Source organism: Symphalangus syndactylus, chromosome X (genome assembly GCF_028878055.3).
Source record: "Symphalangus syndactylus isolate Jambi chromosome X, NHGRI_mSymSyn1-v2.1_pri, whole genome shotgun sequence".
NCBI classification, from domain to species: domain Eukaryota; kingdom Metazoa; phylum Chordata; class Mammalia; order Primates; family Hylobatidae; genus Symphalangus; species Symphalangus syndactylus.
Genome location: NC_072447.2, coordinates 139,008,579 through 139,024,672, shown reverse-complemented (window position 1 = coordinate 139,024,672; position 16,094 = coordinate 139,008,579). Strand labels below are relative to the sequence as shown.

Sequence of the window (16,094 nt, the reverse complement as noted above, 5' to 3'; positions counted from 1 at the left end):
GCTGGCCATATTGAGTAAGTGCATGAAGTTCTGGCATTGGGTCTATGCTTCTACAAGCCATGCGATAATAGCCTTTGGCCCAAAGCAATCGAACTCTGACCTGGATATTGGCTCGGAGTTGGCATAAGCTCACCAACTGTCACTGTTGCTAATGATACCACAAATGCAAGGGTCAAAAGAGGGCCCACTGGGTTGTAGGGCAGGGAATTTGCCAAATCTGGGACTCCACTGCAAAGATGGCATGATGTTTCAAGGGTGGCATGCCAAGTCCCAACCCAGTGCTCCCACTGACCTCCTATCTACTGACAACTGTGCAACTAGACATGGCACTGGAGGTACTGGGCAGCTCTCCTGGAACCTCATACTTCCCCTTTTCAGGGGCTCGTGCCACAAGTTACATCACTCAAGGAGAAACACACATCTTATTTCACTCATTCTGAAAAACAAACACTGGAATTTATTTATTTATTTATTTATTTATTTAAGACAGGGTCTCACTCTGTCTCCCAGGTTGGAGTGCAGTGGCGTGATCTTGGTTCACCGCAACCTCTGCCTCCCGGGTTTAAGCGATTCTCCCACCTCAACCACCCGAATAGCTGGGAATACAGGCACATGCCACCACACCCGGTTAATTTTTGTATTTTCAGCAGAGACGCGGTTTCATCATGTTGGCCAGGCTGGTCTCAAACTCCTGGCCTTAAGTGATCCACCCATCTTGGCCTCCCAGATTGCTGGGATTACAGGCATGAGCCACTGCACCTGGCCACAAACAGTGGACTTTAATCCACACGGTAATAATAAAAAGTTCCTGATCTAGTCTTTGTATTTCTGAAACCCATACATTTGAAGAGTTTTTTTTTTAATTAGTAGACTTTTTTTTTTTTTAGCAGTTTTAGGTTTACAGAAAAACTAAGCAGGAAGTACTGAGTTTCTGTACACCTCCTTAGCATCCATCTCCCAGTTTCCCCTATTATTAACATCTTGTATTGATGTGGTACATTTGTCCCAATTGATGGGCCAACGTTAATACATTATAATGAACTAAAGTCTAGGGTTTACATTAGGGTTCATTCATTGCGTTGTGCATTTTATGGGTTTTGACAAATGTTGAAGGGGTTCTTTTAATATCTTTATGGCCCATTCTGAAAAACAATAAATCACCTTATCTCAGGACAATTTTAATTGCTTTACAGTTATCAAAGGAAATTTCCTAGGAATGTTATAATGGAAACTATTCACTTATTTTTAAAGATTCGTGGTTTCAAAGATAGTCATAACACAGCCCAGCAAGTATATTCAACTTTGATTATCCAAAAACCATCCTTTCACAACTCTCCAATTTCCAATACAGCTCAAAACTGGAAAGGAGTGTGAAAAAAGTGTTGGATCACAGGAGAAACAGCCTCCAAGATGCTATCTGACACATTGGAATTAGTCTGCTGCCCTCTCAGTCTGGAGATGTTTATAAAAATGGCTTTCTCATGAGAAAGCAGAGCAGTGCAAAGAAGTGGCATCAGGATATGGGAAAGACATGGAGAAGGAAAATCAGGGAAGGAAGATAGGGCAGAAACAGTAGAAATCGAGAGTGGCAAGAAGAGACTAGACGCATGCCGAATAGCAACAAAACAGAGCTAGAGAGATATTTTTTGACACTTGGATTTTTCTAGAAGGTGACAAACGAAGGGACAAACTGCAGCTCAATGCGGCAGCCTTTAAATTGCCCAGTAATTATTAGTTCAATTAAACATATCAATGAGAGTACTAACAGCATATGAAAAGCTTGCTTTGCACCTAAGTATGTAAAGATAGTACACCTTTCATGCACAGAAAATTCCCTCTGAAGCCTTCAAATCTTTTGTAATCCTCAAGGGATAGGGTTATTAATACATAGCAATTTTATACAGAAACATATATACACACACTAGCTGGAGGGATGGATGGATGAAGGATTAGATAGACAGATAGATAGACAGATACATATAAAACCTTTATTCTCAGTCTTCATTTTTACTTTACAAATAAGTACGAAGCAAAATTCAAATTTTACCTTTCCGGTTCTTGAGGGATTTGACATCTCGTTATAACTACTTGAGAAGAACATACACTGCTTTTCTGTCTATCAGAATTGTTTTTCTCTTGGCTGTAATTTCTCTTCAAGTACATAATGATACTATTTACTAAGTAGCTTACTTGCACAGGATCAGGGAAAGATTCTAGGAAATCCATACCTAGAATTTCTCTGTAATATTATTTTAAACATAGAGAAGACAATTGCATTTTGGACGTAAATATAGTCTTTTTATAGAGGAAGATCCACAAACTTTCAAATCTGAGTTTTGAGAGTGGCTCTCACACAGAAGCATAACAGGGGATGTCTGGGGAAAGGGGCTGGGGGAAGAATGTTACTGGAAAAGGGGCAAGGATAAACTTGTGGAGGTGATAAAAACATTCCACATCCTGATTGGGGCAGTGGTTTCACGGGTATATACATCTGTCTAAACTCATCAAATTGAAGGCTTTAATTGGATGCCAGTTTTTGTACCTAAATCATGCTCGGTGAAGCTGGTATTTTAAAAGTGGCTCTAACAAAGGCCATCTGCTATAAGATGCAAGTATAAACTTTCACTTCCTCGTATTAGTTTGGCTGCTTGGTTTCTTTCCTTAGTGTGATTAGCTGTGCTTAGTGCATTGGAAAATTCCTTCCTTAAAAGAGGCAGACCTTCTGTGGCCTAGAAGGGACTGGGTCTAGGGTTTGAAAACTTGTGTTGACCCTGGCATCTGAAGGTGTAGAGTCTTTGACAAGCAACTTAATGTGCCTCTTTAGCCTCTAGAAGCTATGTGGCTGAGGACTTTATCTTTTCATTGTTGTAGGTGAAATGATGATCATTTACAGGGTAGTTGCTAGAATGTGTTGAAAAACAAATTTTGTTAAGTCAAATGTCTAAATCCACTGCTCTGGCTTAGTGATAAAAATATTTTTGGACCGATAATTTGCATGTCTGCGTGTGTGTGTGTGTATTCCTTAGTCTCTGAGAAACGTGTGTGTGTGTGTGTGTGTGTGTGTGTGTGTGTATTCTTTAGTCTCTGAGAAACCTGGGGGGAAACCTGTTACTTCAGTCCACCTGGCCACCTGAAAGTGCAGGTGATTGATTATGTCTGTAGGCAGACTTGCAATCAGCTTCCCAAACAAGAATGATGCATAAAACTAGACCTGGCAGAGTGCACTGAAAAACCAATCCTTAATGTCTCATAAATCATACATTTCAAATCTGACAAGAATCAAACAGCTTTATCCACACTCTAAAACTAAAAGTGAGTGACAAGACTTATAAATTAATCAGGTATAGAAATTTAGTTTTGTGCCATCCTTGTCAAAACAACCTTGCCAATAAAGCCTTTGCATTCCCAGCTATCATTTCCTTAGTACTGAAAAGGAAATTTAAAACCTTGTGAATATTACAAATTCTTGTTATTAGAAAGTCCACAGAACAGCTCACGCCTGTAATCCCAGCACTTTGGGAGGCCAAGGAGGGCGGATCGCCTGATGCCAGGAGTTCGAGATCAGCCTGGCCAACATGGTGAAACCCCGTCACTACCAAAAATACAAAAATTAGCTAGGCATGGTGGTGGGTGCCTGTAGTCCCAGCTACTCAGGAGGCTGAGGCAGGAGAATCACTCGAACCAGGAGGCGGAGGCTGTAATGAGCCATGATTGCACCACTGCACTCCAGCCTGGGCAACAAGAGCGAAACTCCGTCTCAAAAAAAAAAAAAAAAAAAAGTCTATGGAACATTTAACGTCTTGCAACAGGAATAACATCCAGAGAGTTTTATGTGGGTAAAAAGAAACAGTAAAATGCTTACAAGAGATATTTATTATTTTGATTGTTATTTTCTTTTTCTAGGTTTCAATGCATTTCGAAAACAGTCCACAGGTATTTCCTATCTGTGCCTTTTTTATCTATAGTAGTTCAAAAATGAGGCACAAATAAATCTCAGTGGTTTAAATACAGAGGAATCCATTTTCAGAAGAGAAATAGTGTACTACAGGAAGCTCTGGAGAGCCGGTCACTTACTGACAATGTACATATCCATTAGCAGGCAATAATAAGGAACAGGAGGAAAAGCTACTATGCCTTGCAACAGGAATAACACCCAGAGAGATTTTATGTGGGCAAATAGAATATCAATTCTACAAGCAGTAAAATGCTGACAGGAGATACTTACTGTTTTGACTGTTATTTTTTTTCTAGGTTTCACTGCATTTGAAAAACAGTCCACAGGTATTTCCTATCTGTGAGTTTTTTATCTACAGTAGTTCAAAAATGAGGCACAAGTAAATCTCAGTGGTTTAAATACAGACGAAAATCCATTTTCAGAAGAGAAATACAGTGTACTACAGGAAGCTAGGGAGAGTTGGTCACTTACTGACAATATATGTATCCATTAGCAGGCAATAATAAGGAACAGGAGCAAAAACTACTTAAAAATACACCCCTAGGCAAGAGTACAATTCTCTCACTTGTTCAAATAGTAAGCCCTCGGCAATAAGTATCCATACTCATTATTTCATGTAGCTTTAGCATTTGCTGGGACCCTGGCTGTAAAGAAGGAATGATTTTGTGTTCACAAGTTTACATGTATACATAGCCTATGTAATCTCTGTACATATTTTGTTTAATCCTATTCCGTCAATGACATTTCTGTATAGAGTGACAACAACTCTTCTCACTCCACATCTTCCCTGGAGATCGGCTTCCCTGCCCGGCCTAAGCTGAAAAACAGCCCTGGCCCAGCCCAGGGTGGGGTAATTGTTAACACTGGCAAACGGGGACAAGGGCAAAATGCAGTGGCAGATGAATGTGATAGAAGGATATGGATCCATGGAGAGCCTGGAAAAAGGAACGTGGGTGCAGTCAGGTGGACTGAAAAAAGAGTCACCCTGAGAGTGAAACAGACACAAAGACAGAGTGACCCTCACAGCTACAGAAAGAAATGAAATGGGGCAGGAGAAAAGGGGGAAGAAAGCTAAATAACTGATTTTTTTAAGAATGCCAGATTAAGGCCGGGCATGGTGGCTCATGCCTGTAATCCCAGCACTTTGGGAGGCCGAGGTGGGTGGATCACCTGAGGTCAGGAGTTTGAGACCAGCCTGGCCAACATGGTGAAACCCCGTCTCTACTAAAAATACAAACATTAGCCAGGTGTGGTGTCATGTGCCTGTAATCCCAGCTAGTAGGGAGGCTGAGGCAAGAGAATCGCTTGAACCCGGGAGGCAGAGGTTGCAGTGAGCTGAGAGAGCGCCACTGCACTCCAGCCTGGGCGACACAGGGAGACTCTATCTCAAAAAAAAAAAAAAAAAAAAAAAAAGATGCCAGATTAAAACAACAGTTTCATGTATGTGTGCACAGTTTAATGATACCACACTGCACACATTTACTACAATTTAACTTTCGATCTTAGTTTGGAAGCAGATGCAATCTTTAAAATCTCTATCCCACAATTTCAACAGATATCTCCCTTTATAAAGGAAAAAAATACTTTCATGGAGCAAAAGCCCTAATTGTGATCTTCCAGGCTACCATGTCTAAAGACTCTTTTAATGTCATCTTTCATTTTTGTACCTATAGGCATATTTCATATGCCTTGGCACTTGCCTCATAGGCTGGGGGAAATTAAACTGAGAGCTAGACCCATCCAAGAGGTTCCCCATCACTAAATGTTCAATTACAATAAAGCAAATAACACAAAAAATTCCTGTACTGCCCACAACTGTTCGGAACATATTCTGAAATTAGCAAGTATTATACTTGGCCTTTTAGTATCCTTTATAGTATACTCCCACCAGAAGAGCTCGTTCTTTTGAGGGTCAAGCCATGAAAAAGTTCTTGACTGTGAAGAATCTTTAGGAAATAATTTACCTACCTATGAAGACAATCTAAAAATTCAAGCTGGAGCTCTGACGTTAGCACATTAGGTGCTTGACCCCTTTGAGTCTCAGTTTCCTCATCTGTAAAATAATGGGGGGTGGGTACTGACAGCCTCTTTTAGCATTGAAACTTGATCATTCAAGTTGGAAGAGGAGAAAATTGAAGGAGCTATCCTTAAGCTTCTTTAGATAGCTGCCAGGAAGAGACTATAGCATAGTTCTCCAACTACCATCAGCTTTCCCTTTTCATGGGTTATGACCATGACTTCTATCTAGAGATGTAGCAGTCGTTCAGAAAATCTAGTCATTTAAAAAAAAAAAACACACTGTATAAGTTGGAGGTTTTGCAATGGGCTTGAATCCACCATTTTTAGAAAGTACTGCATTTTTAAAGGACATACAAAATATTGTCATTAATTTTTGGGTGGTAGATTATGACTGATTTTGGTTTTCTTCTTGAAGCTTTTCTATATTTTCTGCATTTTCCTACAATAAAATGTACCATTCTTATTGAAAAATTTGATTTTCAAAAGGATCATTCATTCTTGCAAGTTCTATCAGATCTCTCAAGTCTACTCTAGAATGAATCAATGGGTGATGAGACAAATCAGATGGTATCACCATGCATGTCTATACATGGTGGTTGATTACCCAAGTGGCTGATTGCTGTAGTAGAATCAGGACATTATTATTATAATCAGAACCTATGGCTCACAGTTCTATGTGGATATCAAAACATGCATTTTAACTAAATAACATTTTTTTCCAGCATCCTGCCTTGAGAATCGTGGTTAAAATTCCATTCCAATTGAAGTAAATGAAATGAAACATGCGGTCCTTTTCCTGCCCACCCCCCAAAAAAAATGCTTTTCAGACAAAATGATTGTGATTGGGCTGTTTTTTAAATGTTTCCTCTTTTTGTGCTCTGAAACAAAACACATTAAAACTTAAAATAAATATTTAGTTGTCAAAACAAAACAACCCCATATGAAAAACACAAGAATGAATTTGATGCCGCGTATTATAAAAACAATTTCCATAGCAAGCACAAATGTTTAAATTGTGTAAAAAGAAGACAAAAACCAAATGTTGTCACTCCTAAGTTCTACAGGACAGCCCTAAGGTGGAAGGTGAGCTACCGAAAGGTTAAGCTCAGACTTCCATAACTTCCGGGTTCATGGTTATCAAAACACAGCTTGGAAAATTCAGGTGAGATAGAAAATGAAGTTTGACAAAACGACAATCACTGTTTCAATTTGAGTAGATCTCTAGAACAAATTCCAGGTGGAATTCGATTCTCATCAGCTGATACAGCAATTCACCTCTCCATTCTCTACCTGAATATAATCCAATGTCTACTACACGTTACCTCTCAAATTATTTTTTTTTTTTTGAGATGGAGTCTAGCTCTGTCGCCCAGGCTGGAGTGCGGTGGTGCTATCTCGGCTCACTGCAACCCCCCACTCCTGGATTCAAGCAATTCTTCCTGCCTCAGCCTCCTGAGTAGCTGGGATTACAGGCACCCACTACCACGCCTGGCTAATTTTTGTGTTTTAACCGTGACGGGGTTTCACCATGTTGGCCAGGCTGGTCTTGAACTCCTGATCTCAGGTGATCTGCCCGGCTCAGCCTCCCAAAGTGCTGGGATTACAAGCGTGAGCCACTGCACTCTGCCTGAAGTTACTTTTTACCCAGGGCCAGTTACCTTCCTTTCTCCAAGAGGCTCAACTTACTTCTAACCTTTAGAGTAAGCAGCAAAGAGTGGCTTGGTTGTGGGACATCATTTCAAATCCCAATCCTGCTGCTTATTAGTTGTGCAATCTTAGACAAGTTACTTAAGAAATATCTCCCGCTCTCATCTGTAAAATGTGCATCATAACTGCAGAGTTGCCCTAAGGATCAAATTAAACAATGGGTGTATATTTAATTTGCGTGCTTTCTGAAATTTTAGTAGGTGTTCAATTAATGTTGGTTCCCTTTTCCCCTACTCCTTGTCACTTACTCCAAGTATGATCACATTTCACATTCATGGTTTTAATTACTCTCAGGCAAGCCCAATAGTATATAGGACATATAGTAATTTTCATTTTGTTAAGTAAGATTTTGAATGATGCATGCCGCAAGGGAGATAATGCATAGTTGTGCTTAAAACCATGAACTTCAAAGGAGTAATAATCTTAATCTTGATTTCTATTTCTAACCTTGACCAGCTGTGAGGCCCCAGGCAAGATCTTTTACCTCTCCGTGGTTCCTCATTTACAAAATGAAGAGAATATATAATGTATACAAGTCCTCTGGCACAGAGTAAGTGCCATAAGTGGTAGCTGTTATTTTCTTTTAATTCTTCAGGTTGGTATGCAGGAACTAGTCACTTTTATTTATTTTATTTTTTTGAGACAGGGTCTCACTCTGTCGCCCAGGCTAGAGTGCAGTGGTGCAATCTCAGCTCACAGCAACCTCTGCCTCCTGGGTTCAAGCGATTCTCGTGCCTCAGCCTCCCAAGTAGCTGGGACTACAGGCGCACACCACCACACCCGGCTAATTTTTTGTATTTTTAGTAGAGACAAGATTTTGCCATGTTGGCCAGACTGGTCTTGAACTCCTGGGCTCAAGTGATCCCCCTGCCTCAGCCTCCCGAAGTACTGGGATCACAGGCGTGAACCACGGCACCTGGCTGAAACTAGTCATTTTTGAGACTAATAAAGTGAGCTCTGCCAACTACTCAGTCACCTCAAGACGCTGTTATTGTTCTCTACTCTCCTGGAATTATGTTCTGCTACATTTTGTAGAGGAAATTACGTCAACCTCAGCATTATCAACATTTCAGGCTGGATAACTTTATTTGCCGCCGGGCACTGCCCTATGCGCTGTTGGATATTTAAGAAGCATCCCTGCCTCTACCAACTGGATGCCAGTAGAGTGCATCTGGCAAAAATTGTTGAGTGACCCCGGGGGGCAAAAGCACCCTGGCTGAAAACCACCAGTGTGGCACTTTCCACAAAGAAGAGGAGATTTCTCCAGGCACTCAGGAAGCAGCCCTGTGGAAGGTCAAAGGTTTATTCGAGCTATTATTTAGGACTATCCACTCTTCTGGGCTCCATCATCCATTACTATCCATAATTCAAAGTTGACCGCAGAAAAATATTTTGGGGAGGCCCAATTGGCCATCAGAGATGCATTAAGTCACAGGAAGGGATGCTGGCCATCCACTTCTCCCTACTCTATACAGTAATACAAAGCTGAATGTAAACATCAAGGAATCTTTTTTGTCTGTCCAAAAAACTCCAGACAATTCTTGATTATTCACAACAGATTCACTGTCTATTTTTCATTTTCATAACTGCACCAGAAGGGTGGAAGCCATTTCTTATCAACCAAATATCTCCACACCTAGCATGGAGCCTCCAACAAAGGAGGTAACTTGGCAAATGTTTGTTGAATAAACGAACAGTCATATATTCTGCTTAATTAAGTACACCACCGACCAAAAAAGAACCTTTCTCTTCTCTTGTCCCACAGGAGCTAAAAGAAAAGATCTTCTAAGAGAAAATAATTACAGTCTACTCCCTTTTACCCCAAATCCGAACAACTAGATAGTTCAATTAACAAAAAAAAAGTTCAGCAGGCAAAAGCTGGGGAAAGCAGCCAAATAGATAAGGCCTCAAGTTCGAGCAAGCAGGAACATTTGGTTCAACTCCCATACGGTTATAAAAGCCAATGTTGCTGGCACCAGAAGGGGGAAAAGGGAGAGGCATGGGGAAGAAGAGAACTAGGAGGTGGGGAGTGGGAAAACAGGGTTCAGTCACAGGAAATTACCTTCCATGCCTTCAACAAACTTTTTTAATGCTCAAACTTTACAGGTGAGGGTTAATTTCTTACATGAAAACTTGATTTACAAATTTTCAAACGGATATCAGCAAAATCTTTAAGAACATCTAGCAAGAGAATTTGATCCGACTTCTGTTAATTCCTGAAATGTCTTTCATGTCCTAGAGGGCAACAGATTCTTAAAAAGCCAGGTAAAAGACATGCCATTTACACCTTTTGTCCAGAGAGAAACTTAAAAGCCCACTTCCTATCAACATGCTTCTCTCTGTAAAAGATTTTTACCACTTTCTGCATTCTACTTCTCAGAGAAAAAAACATTAGGCTTAAATTTTATTATATAAATATGCTATTTTTTCAATTGTTATTTGGGCACAGAATGAATACCATATTAACATTATAATACAATAGTGTAAATAAATGCATTTTTGTCGGTCTTTGTGACTAAAAATCTATTTCCCCTTAAACAATTCCAGTTTAACACTTCCAGGAAAAAAAGTAATTATTTTGTTTGAGCGGTCCATTCATTTAATATATATTAAATTACCTCCAATGCACTGGTATTATACAGGAGGAATTTTATCAATTTAAATCTTACACAATTTTTCTTAGTTTCACTCAAAAATCTAGACTTGGCTGAAAAAAATATTTTCCTTTTTTGAAAATTAAATATGGGAATGGTAGCCTAGAATTTCAAAAACCATATATGGTTACAGAATCTATATGATAGTCTTAAACTATGTACTTATTGTGAGGTGGTTTGCACAAATCATGGCCTATCTGACCAATTTCCTGTTGCATATTGTATTTGCCCTTAAAAATGTTAAAATAAGCATTTTTAAAGACTGAAGGTAAAGACTTGATTGGAACCTTATGTAACCAAAAATGGGAAAACACTATAGTCTCAGCACATAAAAGGCAAATGCCTGCTTAATACGTATTCTTCTTAAGCAAATATGAACATGAGTTTGTAAAGGCAAAGCTACCATCCCAGAAGCCCTTGCTTCTTCAGTGTAAGGATCGGGAGGGCCCGGTTCTTGGAGATGAGCTGGGGCAGGAAAGGCTTTACAAAATTCCAGGGGGGCCCATAATTTAAACTTGTGCTATTCTGCAAATGTTCACATTTCCAAGGAACACCATAACATTTACATTAAAACTGTCTTAATCAAGATGACGGAAAAATCATTCCTGCTGTTCTATAAGCTTACCATAGATTTGATAACCCAGAGAAGAATTACAAGCAATTACAAGATGATGGCTCCAATTAGGAAAACTGGATCTATTCCAAATCCAAATCAAAGGGGGCTCGGATAATCCCGAAGGGATAATTTAAATGAATACAAGGGGACTTCCAGCAAATACATACGCTTATCCTACTACTTCTACTCTTCTGAAAACCAAGCGAAATGCTACAAGGATGTATCTCCTGCCCTTCGGGAAATTCAAAATCCAAACCTGGCATCCCATTAATAAGCCTTGTCCTTTTCTTTTCCTAAGGGATCTCCCTAGTATGGGGTTTTTATTGTAAAGGGCAATCAAAACAAACCTGAGAAACTCGCACATTCCCAAATGCAGAAAATAATACAGCGCTCAACACGAACAACACAACAGTCGCTTAGCCTTGATGATTTTTTTAATCTTTACCTAGTCCTGGACGACTAAGAGCAGAGAGGAAAGGAAGAGAAACTTCGAAAGCAGAAACCTCTCTCCCAGAGCCTAGAACAGACGGCACCTTGTAAGGATTTCACGCTTTTTGAGACGGGAAAGGTCACGCCCTGCAGTTTTGAAAACCCACCTTCTAAAGCTCAACCCCCGTGATAGAACCTTCCTCGTGCTTCTCTAGATTCCACGCTGGAGCTGAAACACCCCCTCCCCACCCCCACTCGCCAAACCCGCGCCATCCCCCTAGGACAGAAGAACCACAGCGGGCCCTCCCCCTCCCTCCTTATTCTGCACCCCACCCCCATCCTCCAACCACCCCACAAGCATCCCCGTCAAGAAAACCGAGGCGGGCCCCCTCACCTCTACTCCTCGTCGCCACCCCCGCCATCCTCGTTGAGCGAAGCAAGGCAGGTCTCCCACCTCCCCCCTTCACGATCCCCGCCATCCTTGATGGGAAAACCAAGGGAGTCGACCCACCGCTTCATCCTTACCCGCTCCCCACAGCCCCTGCTAGCTATCCTGGCTGAAGGAACCAAGAGGTGTCCCCACCTCGCCCCACCCCCCACTGCCTGCCATCCTTGGTGACAAAACCAGGGCCCCCCCTTCACTCCCCACCATCCTCCACACAGGAAAACATACAGAGCCCCCATTTCACTCCCGATACCCCCCACCTCCACCCCACTGCCTCCTAGTCCCCATCGAGCCAAAAACCCAGGGAAGGCCGAGGCACGCACCAGGGGGGACCTCGCAGTCCCTCGGCCCGCACCCTGCAGCCCGGGACGCCCCCCGGCCCCCGTCCTCAGCGAGGCCGCCGAAGCCGCAGGTACCCAGCCGTGGAAGGCGAGGCACCTGGGACCGCAGGGACCAGCCCCGAGCGGCGGCGGCGGCGGCGGCGGGGCAGGAGTGCAGCCGCTCCCCCGGGACCCAGGACGCGGGCGGGCGGGAGGCACACACGCGCGCACAAGCGGAAAGAAAGCGGGCTTACTGCGTGGGGATGCTCGCCCGCGCAGCTGTCTCGGCGGCGGCGGCCGCTGCCTGCACCGAGGCCGAGGCGCGGCGGTGGCGGCGGCGGCGGCTGCGGACTGAGCCCCCTCCGCCGGGCGGTGGATGTAGGGCGCGGGAGGGGCGCGAGGGGAGGGGTGCGCGCCGGGGAGGCGGGGAGGGAAAGAGGGGAGGGAGCGAGGGGAGGGAGCAGGAGCGCGGGGGCGGGCGCGGCTTGCCCGGGGCGGGGCGGGGCGCGCGCGGGGCCGGGCTCTGCCCACTGCACGGAGGCTGTGTGCGGGACGCGCGCGCGCGCGTGCGCGCGGGAGGCGGCCGGACGGGCGCGGGGAGGGGGGCGGCTTGCCACGCACCCCGCGCGCCCACGTGCCCCCGCCACTGGAGAGGCCCGGGCGCGCGGAGAGGGTGGCTGTGGGGACGCGGTGGCAGGCTCTTTCCCGATGACCGGCTGGGATCCGAAGACCGAGAGGAGGGCCGGCCGGGGGCGCCTCGGGCCCCCTCCCTCGTGCAGCGGGCCTTAGAGGCCTGCGGGAGTCACGAATCACTGCAGGCGGCCAGGGCTGGGGAGGTGGGAGCAACAAAGACAGCCAAGTGAGGGTGGCGTCTCGCGTCACCGGGGGCCTCGCTAACCTGCGCACTCCCTGAAAAGCGGCCGCGGTTCGGGGCGCACGCCGTTTCGGCCTCCGACTTCGGAACCCGGTGGCTCGGAGCGGCGCCGAAAGGCCCACCGACGACCCCTCCCCTTAGTAGTAAGCCGGAGGGAGCTAAATAAGCCCCATCCATAAGCCCAGTGCCACCATCCAGACCGTTTTAACGTCACTCAGAAAGCACCGATGGTAAAGCGGCGCGTGGCGTCTCATTCACTCAGCAGTTTACTGAGCCCTCGCCATGTGCCAAGCTCAGTGTCGGGCTCTGGTGATAACAGCGTTGTCTGCAGACAGTACCCACTCTGCCCTGGGAGCTTGTAATTTAGTGGGGAGACAGACAATAAAGAAGTGAAAAAATAATCAAATTTGGATAAAGCCTGTGCAGGAAAAGTGCAAATAGTGTGATTAGGAAAGCAGGAGGTGACATTTAAGCTGAACCCTGAAAGATATGAAAGAGCCAGGAAAAAGCTTTCCAGAAAGCAAGCCAGAAGGAGGGACCAAATCTTGATGACTTGGAACTAAAAGGTGGTGATCATGATTGGCGCCAGGAAAGCTGGGGAGAGTACCAGAACGTAAGGCTGGACAGGTTGGCAGGGACCAGATCGTGGATTGTATGCTAGTCCATGGGCAGGCCACTTTATTCCAAAATCAGTGGGAGGGCATTGAATGAGTGGCTTAACCCGAAGGCGTGACATGGTCTGACTTATATTTCTTTTAACTGAACTTTTGTCTTTTGGGATGATTGTAGATTCACATGCATCTGTAAGAAATAATACAGAGAGATCTGGGGTCCCCCTTGCCCAATTTCCCCCAATGCAAAACTACACTATAAGATAACTAGAATATTGACATTAATACAATCTACCAATCTTATTTTGATTTCTCCAGTTTTACTTCTACCGTGTGTGTGTGTGTGTGTGTGTGTGTGTGTGTATGCGTGTGCACGTCTGGTATGTGTGTTTAGTTCTATACAATTTTATCACGTGTGGCCTCTTTCCACTACCATGGTCAATGTATAAAACAGTTTCATCATTGCAAGGATCTTACCTGTTGTATTATAATCATAAAATAGCAATAACCATCTCCTCAGTTCCCCAAGTCTTTCACCATTGGCAACCACTGATCCGTCCTCCATTTCTGTAAGTTTGATATTTTGAGAATGTTTTGTAAATGAATCATACAATATTCATTTTGAGATTGGCTTTTCTCACTGGGTTTTGAGTCCCTTGAGATTCATCCAAGTTGTTGGGTGTTTCCATAGCTTGCTCTTTTTTATTGCTGAGTAGTATTCCAGATCTGGTTTACATTTTTAAAAGACTACCTTGACTACTATATGGAGAATGGTTCAGAAGAGATTAAAAATTGAAATAGGGAGATTAGGAGGCTTTCTCAATAGTTCCTATCAAAGCTGATGGTGGTTTAGATTAGAATGGTGCTAGTGAAGGGAAGTGGAAGGATTTGATGGAACAGGGTTGCAGAGGGAGTTGGAGTTGAAGTGGAGAAGCATAGGGTAGACAACTGTTTTGAGACTTTCCAGTGTAAAGGGGAAGAAAAATGGAACAGAACTGGAGGAGTGAGTAGGGACAAGAAAAGATTCTCTTCTCTCTTTATGATTTGAGAGATGAGAGCCTGTTGGTCAACAGTTTAGGGATAATCAGTAGAGAGGGGTTGATGAGGCATGACAGGAGAGTTTAGTAAAGGAGTCAAGTCCCCTGCCTAGGTGTGATGGAATAAGGGCTGGATTCATGGGGAGAATTGGCCCTCAATCTGCCGAAAGTCATTCTTCACTGTACAGAAGACCATGGAGGTAGATGATGATGACGACAGGGGTGGGTGTAGGGGTGGTGTGGTATACACAGATCCAGCAAATAGATCCTCATGATTTCTATTTACCCCATGTTGCACAAACTGGCTAGTGGTCTCCCTTACCAGACAGCCAGCAGCATAAGCCCTTACAAAGTGCCCTTCTCTGCCCCTGGCACCAGGGGCCTGGGCTTTCTCTTTTCCGCTTCTAAGCCCTCAGAAGCACTGAAGTTTGGTCCTTCTAGATGGCAAGAGAAGTCCCGCTACACTGCCTAGGAGAAGAGGAAGCCAATCTGCCCCGACTCCATCATGGAAAGGCATTGAACAATTAGCTTGGCCACAGACAACTCCCCACCCCATACCAGCCCAAAGAAACAGCCCAGCCCAAAAGAAACAGCCAAGAGGCACCCATGGTGGAAGGCTCTGGACAGAGGACCCTCTTTCAGGGAAACTTCTGGCTATTCTTTGGCATTCAATCAGTGTTAGTTGTGATTCATTCTTCTCAAGACTCCTTCCTTTCTCCCTCTTCCTTTATTCATTCTTCCTTCTTGCCTTTCCCCCTTGTCGCCCCCCCCATCTCTGTTCCATTCCTACCTTCTTGCTTCCTTCCGGCCTCCTCCAATTCTTTCCTCCCTTCCGCCCTTGTTCAGACATGGGTGATGCTCTTACTAGGTACAAGGCATGCTGTCCTGCCTCCCACATTGCCCCAGCTTAGTCTGCGCCCAAGGCCAACCCAGCCTGCCCCTTAACACTTCATCTCCTTGAGACAGACTCAAATTCTGTGGGTCATGGAAACACATTGTTCCAATGAAAGCATGTGAGGGATTGTAGTGTGTGTTGCAGAACAAGCAAAACGAATAAAAGGAAAGGGGTTGCCCAAATTGTGAACTTGTGTGCTACATTTTGGTAATGTTTTCAGCGTTAAGAAGTAAAAAGAAATTAAATAGACTAAAATCAGGTAGTGTGATCTCAGATGTGATCTTTTGGATTTCTGTTTGAGTAAGGAACAGGGCACGAGGAAAACGGCCTTCAATTTCAATAGAATTTAAAGCACCCTCGGAAGGAAATATGGAGCATTTATCAGCACACAAAGTAATCGAGTCCTTTACATTCTCTTCAAAAAGTACCATTAGAACTAATAATTCTAAGTTATTGAAAATGTGTTATGTCATGGACAGTTTGCATACATCATTTTATTTACTCTTATATGAGATACTTTACAGATGAGGAA

At 43.9% G+C, this 16,094-nt stretch overlaps 1 protein-coding gene across 3 annotated transcripts in view; it reads right to left on the bottom strand.

Moving 5' to 3' along the window:
* FHL1 (four and a half LIM domains 1) overlaps nucleotides 1–12,544 on the bottom strand; it is a 63,696-nt gene extending 51,152 nt beyond the window's left edge. The window contains exon 1 of one of the 3 annotated variants that reach the window (XM_055267064.2): nucleotides 12,400–12,544. The gene's annotated coding sequence lies outside the window, so the exon portion shown is untranslated. Of the gene's footprint in view, nucleotides 1–12,148; nucleotides 12,323–12,399 lie in introns of those variants that run through there. The other 2 variants (XM_055267071.2, XM_055267067.2) reach the window with 2 other exon arrangements.
* Between the last annotated feature and the right edge of the window lie 3,550 nt (nucleotides 12,545–16,094).